An 18,690-nucleotide genomic window follows, 5' to 3' on the forward strand; every position below is an offset into this window, starting at 1 on the left:
GGAGACAAAATTTTTAAATTTTGTCTAAAGGCCATCTTCCTCTAGAATCAGATTCTTAACCACTCCATTCATCTGTTTCCATGCAAGGCAAGGTTCTATTCACGCCCTTCTAAAATAAAGATAGAAAGTGTGGAGGGGCCAGACATGGTATGTGGAAAACAAATGAACTAGAAGAAAGGTCCTTGCCCTCTCATAACTTAAAATCCTGCTGTAAGGATAAGACTTAGAAAATAGAGATAGTTGAAAACAGAAGTTTATCTTAGTGCTAAAAAATATGAACCAGACCTAAGCCTTCTTTTCCAGCTCAGTTCTCTAACTTTAAGGTCACAAACTGGAAATTTATAAACCTACACAGAAAAGGATAAAGGGAAAAAGTGCATAGACCTCCCCTGCAAGGAGTCTGAAGGAGGCTTCTTCCCTTTAGGATCTTAGCCACGGGCTGCTGCTGTGCTCTGGGGAATAATGGGAATAAATTGAAGTCCATTGAATTACTGCCCATACACTTAATGCTTAGGGATGGAGCTTCTCAAAAAACATCCTGCAGAGCCACAGTTACATCAGAGGTGCTAGGGAGTACAATGACTAGGCAATGAACCACCAAAGCTCCGGACAACCAGAAAAACATTTGCACTAAAGTTGGTGGCCTGAATTCTTCAAATCAGATGCAGTAATCCTAGAGTTAAATTTCATCAAGTTCAAAAGTCTCATTACCAACCAGATTATCAATTATAATCTCAATGCCCAAAGATAACATGTAATTCATGGTCCGTCACCCCAATTGTTTCCAGCAAGTAAATTAAAAAAAAAAATGTCTTCAGAGAGATCCATCCCAGTCTCTTGCTGTGTGACCAAGAACAGCCACTAGTTCACCTGGAAGCACTGTGATAATAGTGGGAGATATGAATGGGAAAATGCCTTGCACACTGAAAGGCACATCACAAAGTTATCACTCTCAGTAGGTGTTCAGGCACAAATTAATGCCCATGTGGGTTGGGGGGGGTCCCCTATAATATGCAAAGCACTCTGCAATCCAATCCATCTGTTTCATTGGACTCAGCTGTTCCATTCCACCTTCTCACCCCAACCTCACTTACACTCCCCCAACTCCACAGGACACATCACCCCAGCTTACTCAGAACTTTTTCATGCTCCTAACCCTTTGGGATGGCAAATACATAACACTAAAGAGGTCAAATATGACTCCTAAAAGAATTTAATATTAAAACATACAGGAAACTTGATTCTCATTCATTTCCCATTATCTGACATTATCCCCTCCAGGCAGTATATCTTAATAACCAAATATTTGCATAATGCCTTTCTTTTTATGTCCTTGAATCCAACCAATTGCTTTAGACTATTTCCCCATCCCTCTAATGGTATCAAATCCAATTAACTGATATGTTAATTTTAGGTAACTTGGGGTATTCAGAGCACTTTGATGAACGATTATAAATCATCAACTAGCAAAGAAGACAAGACCTGTGGGCAAGAAAATGTGAGAAACTTCTCCTCCTGTTCCTTTCATTAGAAGAGTTATTATAGTAATGGGAGGAGGCTGGATTGAGAAGATAATCTTATGAAGCTTTGGGAAGTGTTTGTGAAGGTTTTCTATTCTGAGTTGGTTTAGCAGTTCTATCTAAGCTCCTTGTTCTGGTGGATGTCTCATAATGAATTAAAACTCCCAGTTTTTTTTTTGTTTGATTTGGTTAGGTGTGTTTTGTTTTGTTTTGTTTTTGAGGCAAAGTTTCCTGATCTCTTTTAAGATGCCCCAGGACTACTAAAAAGTTGTGACAATTAAAAATGTACTTGTGCCATCACATTATGTCTCCACGCCATGCAAAGACTGCAATCCCCTTCTCCACCTGGGGACTCTCATTCTCCCTCGACAAAGAAGCTGAGCCATCCCAGAGCATCTCACCTGACACGAAGATGGGGCCAAGACTCAGGATGTCTTGGCAACATGACAACTAGAATATTTGTCTATTATGACAGTTATAAAATTACAAATATTTGCATAAATGAAGTTTTTATAAAACTTTGCATCCTTTTCACCCATCTTTGAGTCCATGGTTCCTACCACAGCGTCTGGCAACTAATAGCTAAGAAAATAATTGTTTATACACTGGGAAAAAATGTCTACTAACCTCTTAGATACAGATTATCCTTGGGGACATCACTTTAATTTCAAAGCTCAAACAAACTCAAAAATGTTCAAGTGGAAGTCTAATTAGTGTTTCATTGTGCCGTGCCCTTTTCATAGTAAAAAAATTCTTAGTAAAACTACCAGATGCCCAAGAGGCATGGGTAAACGCCCAAACTCTCCATTTTATCATCTCTCTGCATTTTCCTCTGCAAATTGTGATGACTGGGTGGAGATGAAATTGACAAAAAGAAAAAGAGGTAATTGACTTGAGTAAAATTACCACTAAAAAGTTAGCCTTGAGGATACACGGCAGCACCGCTCTCTCGTACACTGTTAGAGAAAATTAATCATCTGAAGCTGTTTACAAGACTCCAAATATTGCCCTTACATGATAAAACCTCCACTTTTAGCACTCATTGGTGCAAAGGCCAATTGACTTCCAGCAAAGTAGCCTGATTTATAAGCTTATCTGTTAGTTCACAGACTAAATAAATAAATAAATAAAAATAAAAATTAGAACTGTTTTTAAATTTAAAAATTAAAAAAAAACCACATGTATTTGTGTGTGTGCATGTGTGTGTGTGTGTATTCCAAGAAGATCCTTTTTATACCTCTATCTACTGATGCATATCTTTAGCATAGGAATATTTAATATGGTATAGTCATCAGATTTTAAAGCTGAGAGATTCACATACTGTAATTACTGATTTTTCCCCCAATCATCTTTCTAAACCAGGGGCTCTTTGAAGACGGAAATGGGTCCTGCTAATCATTATATCCTTCCCTAACTCCTTGTTCTGACATATTAAGCACTTAGACTATGGGCTTGAATAAATTAGAATGGATCCATGGTCATTTCTATAATAATAGCTCTCTTTATTAAGGTATTATCTGTCCTGAGATTTGATTTCATTCAATTCTCACAACAGTCCTTTGAGGTGGTATTACAGTTCAGATATGAGGTGTCCCCTGAAAGCTCATGTGTGAACCAATGCAGAACTGTTCACAGGTGAAGTGATGACATTACCACAGCTGTAACCGAATCAGTGGATTAATAATTTGGCTGGGTTACTGGGTGAGAACTGTGGGCAGGTAGACAATGGTTGGAGGAAGTTGGTCACTGGGTGTGTCCTTGGGGATTGTATTATCCCTGGCTCCTTGCACTCAAGTTCTCTCTGCTTCCTAGCTGTCAAGAACTGAGCAACTTTCCTCCTCCATGTCCCTCTGCCATGATGTTCTGCCTCACCTTGGGTCCAGAGCTATAGAGTTGACTGACCATGGACTAAACCTCTGAAACCATGATCCAAAATTAACATTTCCTCCCCTAAGTTGCTCTTGTCAGGTAGATTGGCCAATGACAAGAAGCTGACTAACCCAGCTGGGCACTATGATTAACTTCATTTTAGAGAAGAAAAAAAACTGAGCCCTGAGAAAGTTAAGTAACTGACCAAAAGCCATACCGCTACATAACAGTGATCATACCAGACTTTAGTAAATTCTTTGTTTTCAAAACTCATGCATGTGTTAAAACACTCTCCCAAGACCCACCTTTATTATTTCTCTCCATGTATTTGGAAACTATGTAAGCCAGGCTAAGATAAGTATTGGGACAAACAGCAGCAATGTTTTAGTGGTTTTTACATAAGAGCACAATCTATCATAAAATGTCTGAGGTTCTAGAAGATGGCAGGACCATAACATGGAAGAAGTCTTGGAGTCCCTTGATTAATCCTCTGCATCTAGCCTGCAGACTGAAGGAAAAAATGAGAGCTGTGTATGAGAAGTTATAATGGGTCAGGCCAAAGAGTAATGCACATCACTTCACTCACATCCTAATGGCCAGAACTCAGTCGGACGACCATGTCTTATGTCATGGCATGAAAGTGCAACATCTGAGAGGTCAGGTAGAAAAGGAGAAGGCAGGTGTTGGTAAGCACTAACAGCTTCTATACCAGAAAGCTAGCAGACTTGAGGCTGAAGCCCAGCATCAGATGACTTTATAAGCACAGTAACAGATCTTCCTCTTAATGACCTTGTAAGCATTATGTTTTTCATCCTTCACTCTAAACTACCCTGACCTATTAGCAACTGTAGGCTCTTCTACTGCCCTAGCCTGATGCTACCTGAAGAGTAGGTATTTACATTCCTAAAATACAAATACATATCCTTTAACTTTTAAGGGGAAAAAACAATATTCAAAATTTATTTCTTGTCGTACTGATATTTTAGGAAATGTCATTTCTATTCCATAAACCTGCTTACCTTTAGGAAAAATTTACTGCCAAGTAACTCAACAGTAAGTTCTCTGAACACAATTAAAATTTTAAATGATTTGCAAACATTGTATTTACAAAAACTGTATTTGTGATTATTAGGATCATAGGTTTGATAAAGCAGAGTTAACCTATGGTATACTGAATTTAAATACAAGTTATATTTAATTTATTCATTCAACAAATATGTATTAAATACTGTGCTTTGTTTTATCCCAAATTCAGGGCAAAAGGCCCAGCCTCAATAGATTCAATATAGCAATGAATTATGAAAAAAATAAATTGAGATTCCATAAAATAATCTTGGGTCAAAAATCTGGGCCTATATCCCTTTCTGGATACTGTTCTCAGACCTCAGCAAATGTGGAAAAACATGTTTAAGTTGTATTTAGTTTTGTCTACCAAATGTACCATTTTCTACAGTTACAGAGCCTCAGAACAATGTAACAAATTCATAGAAACTGACCTGTTGTCTGAGTTTCCTGAAGTTTACCATTGCCTCCCAGAGTTAAAAACCAGTTTTTACTTCCTAAAATTGTCAAGACTATCAAGATTCAAGGTCCTCAAGATTACCCACACAACTCCATTCTTAAAATTTCACTCTGAAAATGACATTCAGTTCATTCCAATGGCTTCTAAACATAGCTAACCATCAAACTCATCTGGAAATTCATGCTTATATAAATTCTATAAACTCCTGGTCCATACTCCAGATCTGTTGAATCAGAAATCTCTGAGACTGAGGTCTGAGAATTTATGGTCTTAATAAATCCCCCAGTTAATCCTGATACTGTGCCCAGAAAGAAGCCCAGCATCTTTTGCGCTTGCCCAATATTGTTGGGTTCTGCATTAGGTCTCCCTGTCCAAACTCTCTCCATCTTTGACAGTCACCCAGTTTCTACAGGTTGGACTGGGAGCCACGCTCTTTCCTCTGGGGATTGATCCTATGCTTCTTAGAAACAGTTTTATCTCACTGCAGTTCCCTAGTAATTCCAACCCAGAGGCAAGTGTTCTTGTTATCCCAATCGCCTTGTCAGCCTACATTTTAATGAAGGCATATTCTCAAACCCTCTCCAAAATCCAAATCAGAAAGTGGATTTTAAAACAAACAAGTTAACACTACTTTAAAACCCATTTCCAGTCATTCTCACATCCTTAGTACAAATCCTTTAAAACTCCAGAAGTCATTAAGGGGTGGCCCCAAAGGTTTTTGATTGTCGGGAAGTGTTATTGAGATGGATCTGTTGAAGAGCTGCATTATGCCATTTCACACTTCTGTCAAAGTTTTATTAGATTTCTAAACCGAAGATAAATACTTTATTTTTAACCATAACAGTCTGAAGCTCTAAGAGGGAAAACGAGAAAGTCAAATGATCCTAAACTCTAGTATTGAAGATGGAACTGCACACTTTCAAGTGGAACTGCTGTAATTCAAAGAAGGACCTCTGCAGTAATGAGAAACAACCACAACGAGAATCATGACAATTATATGTAGGAAGAGCTAACCTTCCCCACCGATGGCTTCATTTAATTTCCTTATTTAGTACAGCTCCATTGCATTCACACTGTCAAGAAAAAAAAAGAAAGAAAGAAAGAAAAAAACCTTCCCTTATTACTCCTTTAATATGATCAGAAACCTTGACAGGCAGGCTACTTGAGAAACAGCTCATAGACTCTCCAAGACAGAAAAGAGCCACAGGGATTATCTACCCCTACCTTCTTTTCAATACAAGAATCCTTTTCCTGATGTCATTGACAAAGAGAAACAACCAGACACTGCTTCAAAGCTTTCAAGGAAATAAGGAGGACTGACATTTATAGGGCACTTTGCAGATAACAAAGCACCTTCAATCATATTGTCTCACCTAAATTATATTGTAGATGATGACATGGAGATTTTGAGAGATTAAATGACTCGCTAGCATGACACAGCTAACAAATGGCTGAGGCAAGACTCGTATTAAGTCTTTGGACTACAAATCTGTGTTGTTTTCCTTGCTGCCTCCCTAGCCAGAATCAAGGTAGGTTCTGTTCTTGGCAAAACATTCTACTACTTTGTTGGATAATGCAATGATTTTAAAATTCTCAAAGAAGAAAATAATCTACCTTTCTGTAAGTTTTTTTTAAAAAAAATTAAAAATAAACTTAAATAGTGCTTACTCCATTAAAGGCACCAGTTGAAGTATTTTCCCAGTATGAACCCATGTAACTCCCATAGCAATAATATGAAATAAATGCTGTTATTATCCTCATTTTACAGATGTGAAAACCAAAGCTCAAATAAATGGCAGAACTGCAATTATAAACCCAACTAGTCTGACTCCAGAATCCAAATACCATCCTGCCTCTCACCTTTACCATGGGGACTTCATTCTAATCTTTGAATCAATACAGAAGAAAACTCCTTCTTTGGTCACTTAATACTCATGCAAATATTTGAAGGTCACTCTCAAACTACACCCCCCACTCCCCGCGCAAACTTATATCTCTCAAGGTCCTATCAGAGAAACTGAACCAGAAATGAAATATAGAACAATGGATTAATTATAAGGATTTGACTTTCCACAATTATGGGAATTAACATCTATAATTCTCATTTATGTATGTCTGATACTAAAAGTCCTATATTCAAGGTTGAAATTTGAACAAATTAAATTTTTTAATGTTTTATCAAGGATGTTCTTAAGTGAAACTAGTTTTTCTGAAAAAATGCAAGATCATGGCAGTGAAAACAATAAATACAGGAACTAGTATAGTTTGGTGCCCCTGCTTGGATTCCTGTAAAAAATTTGCCCACCACTATTTGTGAGTTATTGTGCAAATAACAACACAGGGAAAGGAAAATAACCTTTTCCTTTCCCATGAACATGGCATTGAAAATGCTGATCCCTGAAATGGAATCAGGGATGCCCAGGGGTTTTTTTAAGGATCAATGCACTCTTGTGTATCAAGGAAGTTCTGGCATTTTAACTCAGTTTAGGGTAGTTCACCTGTGAATTTACATTTAAGTCAGTTGACCAAAAATCATACACATTCTCTCTCTCTCTCTCTCTCTCTCTCTCTCTCTCTCTCTCTCTCTCTCTCTCTCCCTCATGCACACACATTGCATACTCAATCTTTCTTAAGGTTAATATTCCCTATGGCTTGCGTTTAATTCAATGAGGCTAGCCTGCAAAATCCCAATTCCAAAACAAAAGGAGCTTCAAGCACGGCACCTTATGAGTTACCTATCTTTCCTTAGTGTAGCTGTAAAGAAATGTTTTAGTGAACATCTTGTAAAGGAACAGTTATTATAAGATTAATTGCCTCAATTTCCACTAAGAGGTCTAATCATTCCATGCGTCCATTTGGTTTCCAATAGCACCCTGCCTTCTTGTTGACTTCATCCATCATTCCAGTTTTAAAGACCAGTCTTAATTTTGATTCGACTATTCATGCTTTGTGCCAAGACATTCTTGGAAATCCTGAGCTACAGACTGGGTACGGTTCTTAACCCTCTTCCACATGACATTCCTTTCTTTTTCTGAAGAGAAATGGATTCATTTTATCCACAAAATTAAACAAAACATTGGGAAACTGTGCCTAGTTGCTACTCTTAGTATTTTCTATTAGTTATTCTAGGAAGTTTGTCTCCCATTACCCACAATTAAGAGCAAAAAGTTGGTGTCCCCATAGTGAACCAGTTATAAAAGGGGATCTCTGATAATCTCATTCTTGAATGCAGTGACCATGCTGTGACCATGGATACTGGCTGTTGACAGACCTCTTCTACCATCTTCTAAGGTCGGGGAAAGGAGAGCCATGCATTCTCCACTGTACAAACTGAAAACACAAAGAAAAACCTCATCAATAGAGGATTAATAACCGGAATAAGTAATAGTTTATTGTTACTGAAAAGTATGTTGAGAGGCTGGGGATGTGGCTCAAGCGGTATCGCGCTCGCCTGGCATGCGTGTGGTCCGGGTTAGATCCTCGGCACCACATACAAACAAAAATGTTGTGTCCGCCGAAAACTAAAAAATAAATATTAAAACTCTCTCTATGTTGAGAAAAAATAAAGCAGATTTATATAAAAAAGACATTTAGTTGATTTTTCTTTTACAGATCTGAAAAAAAATCTCTACTCAGTACCTTATAAAGGATTGGTTATGTTATAGGGTTCTGACTCCATTCTATTGATGTTTGACAGACAGCTTTTAAGGGTGGCTCCTCCCTCACCCCCTTCTGACCACATCTGGCTCAATGGACTAAATGTTTGTCCAAACAAAAGCTATGTGTTGAACCCCAGTTTCTATGGTATGGCATTTGGAGTTGAGATCATTGTCTCTGGGAGACAATTAGATGAGAAGGATGAACCACTCATATGTGGAATTACTGCCCTTATTTTTTAAAAGAGGTTGCTAGCTGTCTTCCCAACCATGAAAAGATCCAACTAGAAGTCAGTTGTTTGCAACCCAGAAGAGAGCCCTCACCAGATCTGACACCTGGCACCCTGACCTCAGATTTCCACCTTTCAGAACTATGAAAAACATTTCTGTTGTTTATAAGCCATGTCACATACAGTATTTTGTTACATGGCAGCCCAAACAGCCTAGGACAAAGAAAGACCAGCTAGCCTGGAAAAGACTGAAGCCTCATAGGTTCCTCCTCCTGCACAGGAACCCTCCCACTGGCCTCACCCCAAGCTGTTAAAAAAAAAAAAAAACCTCTGGGCCAATCTCCTTCTCTTGCTTTCTCAAGCCATTTTAGACCTGCTTTGGAGACATTGGGATAATGTCTCCCAATGGACATTGGGCAACATTTGGGGACATTTTCTGTTGTCACACCTGTGGAGATACTGCTAGCATCCAGCACATACAGGCAAGAAATGCTGCTGAACATCATACAAGGTGCAAGACACTCCCCACCCCCGCAGAAAGAATTATATGGTGCAAACAATCAACAGTGCCAAGGTTGAAAAACTCTGCTCCCGGGCTGGGGATGTGGCTCAAGCGGTAGCGCGCTCGCCTGGCATGCCTTCGGCCCAGGTTCTATCCTCAGCACCACATACAAACAAAGATGTTGTGTCCGCCGAAAACTAAAAAATAAATATTAAAAAATTCTCTCTCTCTCTCTCTCTCTCTCTCTCTCTCTCTCTCTCTCAAAAAAAAAAAAAAAACTCTGCTCCCAGAATAAAGAGGAGAAAATTAATTTCAACTGAGATATTTGGGTCAGCTTCTTAGAGGTAGGGATATTTGAACTGGACCATGAAGGATAAGCAGCCTCTTGACAAATGAGGGTGCAAAGAGTAAGAACTACTCCTGGCATCCCTGTTTGGACTCCGCAGAAGAGCACATGCAGGCAGAACAGACCATTTTACGGGGTTAACACGTAGTAAATAACCACTGTCCCTACCCCCAACCCCAGTCCCACATCCTAACACGGTTTTCCTATGAGTAGTACCAACTCATAGTGGGAAGTGTCATAACTTCCCATTGTGTCATTTAGCAAAGATAAAATTAATTTAGTAAGGTGCATGACATGATGTTAGAAATGTATGAACAATACAGAAAATAATGAACCAGGATTCATATTTTCAACCTATGGGCAATCTAATAGAAGAGATAGATCTATGGGCAAAGAAGTCCAACAAACTTAATTTTATTGATACTGTAAAGCTAGAGTAACTGAAACAACATGGCATTGACATTAAAATATACACATAGTCCTCTAGAACAGAACAGAGAGTGTAGGAGCAAACCCATTCACCTACAGCCAGTTGACCTTTAACAAAGATGCTAAGAACACAAATTGGAGAAGGGACAGTCTTTCCAATAAATGATGCTGGGGAAATTGGATATTCACATGCAGAAAAATGAAACTAGAACCCTATCTCTTACCAGTTACAATCAACTTAAAATGGATAAAAGACCTAAATATGAGACCTGATAATATGACTTGATTACACCACAACTTAGGAGAAACTCTTCAAGCCACTTGAATGGGCAAGAATCTTATGGACAAGACCCCAAAACACAAGAAATAAAATAAACAAATTGGATTTCATGAGTAATAAGCTATTACTCATTCCAGTTATCAGTCCTCTATTGATGAGGTTTTTCTTTTTGTTTTCAGTTTGTACAGTGGAGAATGCACGGCTCTCCTTTCCCCCACCTTAGAAGATGGTAGAAGAGATCTGTCAACAGTCAGTATCCATGGTCACAGCATGGTCACTGCATCCAAGAATGAGATTATCAGAGATCCCCTTTTATAATGGTTCACTATGGGGGCACCAACTTTTTGCTCTTTCTTCTTTCTCAGCAGAGGAAGCAATCAACCTAGAGAAGAGACAACTGACAGAATGGGAGAAAGTGTTTACAAATTACACATTGACAAGGAATTAGCATCCAAAATACATAAAGAACTCCAAAAAGTCAATTGCAAAAGAAATGATCCAACTACTATGGGCAGTGGATCTAAATAGACTTTTTTTATATTGGTGCCAAGGATTGAACTCAGGGGTGCTTAACCACAGAGCCACATCCCCAACCCTTTTGTTATGTGTTATTTAGAGACAGGGTTGCTGAGTTGCTTAGGGCCTCACTAAATTGTTGAGGCTGGCTTTGAACTCGAGATCCTCCTGCCTCCTGAAATACAGGCATGCACCACGGTACCAGGCAAAATAGACATTTCTTGAAGGAAGACATACAAATAGACAAGAAAAGGAAAAAATATTCCATATCTCTATTCATCAGGGAGTACAAATCAAAACCACAACGAGCTATTACCTCACTTTGTAGTAAAAATGATTTCATAAAAATGATTACTATCAAAGTGACAAAATATAACAAGTACCAACAAGGATATGCAGAAAAATAATTCCTTGCACAGTGTTGTTGGGAATGTAAATCAGAAGAGCCATTGTGGAAAACAGTATGCAGGTTCCTCAAAAACTTAAAACTACCATATGATCCAGCAATCTCATCACTGGGTATTTGTAAAAGAAATTAAACCAGTCTATCAAAAAGACATCTGCACTCTTGTTTGTTATATAGCACTATTCACAATAGCCAAGAAATGGAAACAACTTAAATGCCCATCAACAGAAAAATCAATAAAGAAAATGTGGTGTCTATAGAAAATGGAATACTATCCAGCCATAAAAAAGGACAAAATCTTGTCATTTGCAGAAACATGGATGAAACTGGAGGTCATTTTGTCAAGTGAAATAAGACTAGCACAGCAAGACAAGTACCGCATGCTCTCCTCATATGTGAAATCTAAAACAGTTCATCTCACAGAAGCTGAGAGCAGGATGGTCTTTAACAGAGTCTAGGAGGAGTAAATGGAGAGGAGAAGTTATGGAAAGATCAATAATGGGTATAAGTTATAGTTAGATAGGGGAAATAATTTCTGGTGAGCTATGGCACAGCTGGGTAACTATAAATGACATTAATGTCCTTTACACTTAAAAAAACTAAAAGAAAGGATTTTGAATGTTTTTATCAAAAGAAGTGATAATTGATTGAAGAGAATTTGAACATTATAAAGTTTATACATGTATCAAAGTATCATCCTATTAATAGGTAAGATTTTATATATCAACTAAAAATAAAATGATACAGCTGGGTGTGGTGGTGCATGCCTGTAATCCCAGCAGCTCAGGAAGCTAAGGCAAGAGGATCACAAGTTCAAAGCCAGCCTTAGCAATTCAGCAAGTCCATGAGCAACTCAGTGAGACCGTCTCTAAATGAAATACAAAAACGGGCTGAGGATGTGGCTCAGTGGTTAAATGTCCCTGACTTCAATCCCTGGTACCAAAATATAAAATAATAAAATAAAATTTAAAAATACAAATAAGTTTTTTTAAATTTTATTGAAAGTAATTTTCAACTGCTCCTTACATTAGTGAGTGATATAAGGGAAATTCTCCAAGAGATCCCCAACATATATGAAATGCACAAATTTGTGTGTGAATTTTAATGTAATGAGTTAATTTGGCGTATACCCATGTCCGTAGTTCTCCAGTGGTGTCTGTCTTACATGGCAGTCACAGCAACTCAGCCCTCTGCAAATTGGGACCCTCTGTGTGCTCAATGCCAGTGTTCTCCAAGATTCCCCTCTCTGACTTCAAGTTTATCAGTCAAGAATGCAGGACTATTGAAAGATACAAGCAACTCATTCTCGTATGTGGCATTGAAAGTTTGTCAGAACCACTGGAGGGGGAGAAATGAATCTGTCGCTAACCACCGCGTTTTCATTCTGGATAGCCCTAAACACGAGCAGCTGGGCTGAGATTGCCTTCGCAGAGTTCGCAAGGGATTTTTACAGCTGTCACATCTAAGCAAGTCTTAAAAATCATTTCTCAAAGCCAGACTTATTGGAGACAGGCATCTGGTGACAAATGTTGAAAGAATAACAAAACCCTCTGTACTCTGGGTTTCTTGACCTTCTTGTTTATTAATGTTCAGCTTCCTCCCCCATCCCTAATTTCAAAACCACACCACTGGTCTCTACTTAATGCAAGCTGTTGGAGACAAGTGAAATAGAACAGATTTCTATGCTTCTCTGCTTGACAAAAATCAACCCATTAAAAAGTTAGCACATCAATTGACACAAGACTGCAGAGAGCAGATTTGCTCAACTCTCAGTTGGACAGTGAATACTTTTTAATTGAACCAAAACTCAAGTACTCTTCACTAAATCCCCTTATGATTAATTCTGTCAGCCAAGTAGATTATTTTCATAAATTTTTTAAAGTACAGAATTCCTTCATAGACAAGGAAGATTCCTTCTTTAATCCTAATTTGCTCACCAGAGTTGTCTGGAGAGAAAGCCAAAAGATTCCCAGAGTCTATGAAAATTTTCCTTTAGGGACCTGGATTAAACTGGACAGTGGATTCTACACCATTGCAATTATTGAATTCAACTTTGTTGGATAGGAGAAGGAAAACTGGCCTTGTGCTGAGAGAAGGAGGCAAAGAGAGCAGGAATAGAGGGGATACTCTGAAATTTGCCTTACTGAAAGAGAATTTTTTTTTAACTGGGGTTTGAACCCAGGGGACACTCTACTACTGAGCTACATCCCCAGCCCTTTTTGTTTTGTGTTTGGTTGGTTTTTGAGGTTGTTTGTTGTTGTTGTTGTTGTTGTTGTTGTTATTGTGTTTTTGAGACAAGGTCTCGCCTAAGTTGCTGAGGCTGGCCTCAAACTTGCAATCCTTCTGCCTTAGCCTCCCAAATCACTGGGATTACAGGCATGTGCCACTGGGCCCAGCTTGAAGCAGAATTCTAAGATCTCTAATTATTAAGTAGAATCTCATTATTCCAGGAACAATCCTTAATGTTTCCTGGATTAGGCAACAAAGGAGGGCAGGGTGAGATAGTTAATCCCTACCCTTCTTAAATATCCAAAAGGAAACAATCAATCAAACCCTGAAGGTAAGGCATATGCAGAGGAAAGGAAAGAAGTCATGGCACTAGTGCTGTCAACCCACTGGATAACCCTTCTTCCCAGGTCAATATCTGCTTTTGGACTATCTTGAGATAAATGTAACTAGCAATCAATGCCAGTGACTTTCTTTTGACCTCTGACTGCACTCCAGCTGGACTCCCTAGTAGCCTCTGCCAAAGAGAAGCCAAGGACTTGGACTGAGCCTCAAAGAAGTATCCAAAAGAGCAGAAGGCATGATTCTGCCATGTACCTCAGAATGTACTCCTCTGCCCTTGACTCACCCATTCTCTGTGTGCAGCCACGTCCTTCTCTTTCTTCCACTACACACACACACACACACACACACACACACACACACACACCACTGCTACTCATTGCTATTCATTTTCAGTGAAGGGAGTAGTGGGAGGTGGGAGGGTGAGGGGAACATAAGGTTTTTGGTATGTGTCACATTTGAAATGCCCATTGGACAGTGGAGTGAAGGATGCCCAGCCACATTGGTAGGACAATCATCTTACTCAGTGTAGCCATTTAAATGAGAATTTCTTCTGGTTATAAATAACCTGCCAGGCACACCCATAAATGAGGTTTTCCCAGCTACCTGGGCATCTCTTAACTCATACCCATAACACTTAATATTAAAATAAGTAACTTTTTAAGTAGGTGGGGGAAGGAAAGTGGAGAGGAAAGAGGAAGAAGAAAATAAAGAAGGCTGGGTGTGGTGGCCCACACAGGAAGCTGATGCCAGAGGATCATGAGTTCGAAGCCAGCCTCAGAAACTTAGCCGAGGCCCTAAGCAACTCAGCAAGACCCTGTCTCTAAATAAAATACAAAAAGGGCTGGGGATATGGCTCAGAAGTTAAGCACCCCTGGGTTCAACTCCCTGTACAAAAAAAAGAAAAGAAAAGAAAGAAGAACAAGGGGAAGAGGAAGAGGGGGATGAAAAAAAGGAGCAGAAAGAAGAGGAGGAGAAAAGAAAGAAGGAAGCCTTGCTGATAAGTACATTTTTTTCTGTTTTACTCAGTCTACCATTTTACTTTATTTTATTTTTATTTGTTCTTTTTAATTATACATGACAGTAGTTTCTATTTTGATATATGTACACGAACATGGAATATGTCTTATTCTAACTAGAATGAGATAAGTCCATTTTGTCTAATTCTATTATACATTGCTTTATTCACTCAACAATGAATAAAAAGCTCTTTCTATGTCAAGGCACCATGCAAGGCGCTGGAGATGGAGCTGACAAAATTTCATCCTTCATGGAGCTTTTACTCTAACAGGAGAAAGTGGCTAATATGTTTTTAACCAGTATACTATCAGAAAGGAAAAAATGTCTATAAGCAATACAAATGAGGTTAAGGATGGTGTCATTTACCCAGGATGAGGAAGAAGGGTTTCTCTAAAGAAAGAAAATTTCAGAAAAGACATAACTGAGGTTCAGGAACCAGCCAGGAAGCCACAGAGGAGAGGAAAGTTCTGGCCCAGCACCTGAGGCAGGCACCTTCTTGGGATGATGATAGAGATCAGCAGACTAAAGGGCAGTGATGGAGAGAGGCTGGAGAATGAGGCTGGAGAGGTGAGAGGGGCTGGATTATATTATATTATTATCATGTGCAGCACATGATAGATATATATTCCAAATTTTGTAAGAAGCCATCTGTGTAGCAGGAGCAGAGAGAAAGGTGAAATTTGATGTGATACAAGGATCATTCTGATTGCTGTATGAAGAAGTTCTATGGAGTAGCATGTTGGAATCAGAAAGATTAATTAGAAGGTCATTGCAATAGTCCTGGAATGGATGAGGAGTAAGATAGGCAAAGGTGGGTACATTAGTAATAATAAAATGTAGTCAAGTCTATATGGCACTTGGCCTCGTAAATGGCCCTGCCCTCTACAGTGGAGGAAGGAGACTGGGGAGAGAGTGAGGGAAACATAAGGAGGTTTTTGGTATGTGTCGGGTTTGAAATGCCCCTTGGACTTCCAAGAAGACATGCAAAGGTGGCTGTTGGGTACACCAGTATAGACTTGAAGAGAGACGTTGAGGGACTTAAAATACAAAATTTAAGCCATCTAATAAGAAACAGGATTTGGAACCATAGGTCTAAGATGGGAGGAAAGAAAAAAGGACAAAATCTCCAAGGATCCCATTCTGTATGTTCCACCATTAATAGCAAACAGGAGGGAGCCCAGAAAAGTAGACTGTAACGTGGCAGATAGTAACATGATGTTCTGGAAGCCAAGTGAAGAAGAGATTTCCTCAAGGAACATGAGGTGGGCTTGATCAAATGCTGTTAAAAAATGAAGTGTGGGTCTGGAATTGACCATTGAATTCAGCCATGTAGTACTCTTGTGTTGGACCTTGACTTGTGTTTTCTCAGTAGAGTGGTCATGTACAAGAAAGAATGAAAGAAAAGTGCAGGCAATTCCTAAAGACAACTCTTCTGAAATTTACTGTAAATGAGAGCAACGGAATTGGGTGATGGTTGGAGAGGAATGTAGAGTCAAGGAAGTGTGGGTTTTGTGGGGGTTTTTCGTTGTTGTTGTTTATTTGTTTGTGTGTTCCTTATAGAAGAGATTATACTATGTTTATGTGCTCACAGGAACGATCCAGTGAAGAGGGGGAAAGTGGTAATACAAAAGAGATGGGAATGTTTTTAGAATAAAGTCTTCAGGACTCCCAGTGAGACTTGCATTCAGGGTCTAAATAGTAGAGTTGACTTTAGCCAAAAGCCAAACTGGGCATCTAAGACATAGAGGGGAGGCCAGGTGCACAGGTGCAAATACAGGTTCACTCTGTGGGGGAAGATGTGGAACTTCTTATCAGATTGTTTTGCTTGTTTCTCTTGCTTGCTGTTTTTTCTCTTGCTTGCTTGCTTTTCTCAATGAAATAAAATGGGCCAGCTGAGGGAGGAGGGTTGGTCCTCTGAGGAAAGAGACCTGTGAAATGGAGAGTGAGTTCACTAGAAAATGGAGTGGGATTGCTGGGCAGCCTTCCAGACATTTGTGATCATAAAGGTGCCCAAGTAGTAAGTATTTTAACTCTGTTATCTCATGACCTTCATAGATCCTTTCTAAGTTGAAATACTATTTTTAAAGAAATCCTATTAAGAAAAAAAAATCCTGAAGTTTCTTTTTCTTGAACTTTCTGTAGATTTCTAAAGCATGTACTGATAATGATTAAAACCCAAACATGAAATAAACTGTTAGAAGAATGTGTATAGAAAAGGGATTTTCTTAAAAAAAGAAAATTTGTTCACCGTCTAAAACAATATCTGGCACAGAGCTAGTAAATGTCCAATAAATATTAAAAATATGTGCATTGAATGAATGTGCCCATTGTAGTCTGGGTACTATGTGAACACTACACATCTATCTAATGCTCTGTAATACCAGGGTGTCCTAACAGTCTTAGTGGAGTTTTAAGTTTTAATAACATTACAAGTATAAATGCTGCAAGCCAACAAGAAAAACATCCTTTGACAGTTAAATTATTTAAATTTCTTATATGTATATATAGTTTTGTGAATTTGAGAAATAAATTTTTAATTTTAATGTTTTATTTCAATGTTTGTTACCTTGAATCAAGCCTGAAAAATAAAATTAATAATTTATTATTTAAAACACAAATATCAATAAGAATATAAGAAATGTAAATAATTCAACATTCAAATTATGTTTTTATAATTTCTCAGCATTCACACTTTTGAAATTCTTAAAACTACATTAAGATTTTGTGGGACACCCTGAGCCACAGAGAGTGGGTTATCAGTCCCTGATTCTTCCCAGCAAATATGAGAGAAGAGCTTTTCTGGTCCAATCTGTACTTCCTTCCATGAGTCCTGTGCAGGACTTACCTCCTTTTACCTGTCAATACTTGGACTTGCAAGCAAAATATTTAAGACCTTTGTGGGCTGGGCTCCACTGGAGGCTCCACCCAGCTTCTCTGCAGAATGAATGTGAGGCTATTTGGTGACATCAATTTCCTTCTGTGACCTTAGAGATATGGGGCCCATCTGGTGACTGCATTCTTCCTTGCAGGATTAGAGTAGGCAAAAAAAAAAAAAAAGAGAGAGAGTTTCTCCCCACCACCACTTACCCCCCCCCCCACAATGGAGGGACCTCTCACTTGGTCAATGACACTTTGTTTTTAACAGCCAAAGCAACAGCAAATCAGGAGAGAAGTGCAAAGAAGTGTGTTTGCCCAGTGCCAGCATAGGTTTTGAAGGGAAGTCCAATTCTATAATTAAGTTACTCTGTTGTTAACAGTTTTGCCCATGGCTAGTTAGGAACAAAAGCTTGTAACTTAACATTTTCACTGGAGGACTTTATTGCTCCTTCTTCCACTTCCCACAATGAAAACCCAGAGAACAGAAGAGAGCAGAGCAAAGAGCAAGGAAAGATAAATGCCTAGACGCAGGAGACCATCCCAATCGGCTGAGTGTGCAGCTGGCTCTGAATCAGCAGCGAGGACAGCTCAGTGCTCGGCAGTCCTTCACTCGTGGGAGACTTGGCAGACCCAGTCAGACCTGGAGACCTCTCCTACTGCTCTTTTCCTGCATTCTAAGCCTCTTCTATATGTGGATGATTCTCACCTAATTCTACAGAGTTAATACACTCAAAACGCTTAGAACAATGGTCATCGCATAGGAAATACCAAAGGCAGACCTCTTTTGTTGTTCTGCAGTTTTATTAATCTCTACATGTGTCTCTTTTAAAATCAAGGATTTCATATGAAATCAGACCTCTCTAAAAAAATAGCAATTCAATAATACATGTCAGCTTAAAAGCAGCAGCCTGTTTGCCTGGTCGGGGCAGATTGCATATAGAACAGAAGA

This window comes from Marmota monax, unplaced genomic scaffold, assembly GCF_021218885.2.
Source record: "Marmota monax isolate L192 unplaced genomic scaffold, Marmota_monax_Labrador192_F-V1.1 WCK01_AAM20220418_F8-fsc00019, whole genome shotgun sequence".
Taxonomy (NCBI): domain Eukaryota; kingdom Metazoa; phylum Chordata; class Mammalia; order Rodentia; family Sciuridae; genus Marmota; species Marmota monax.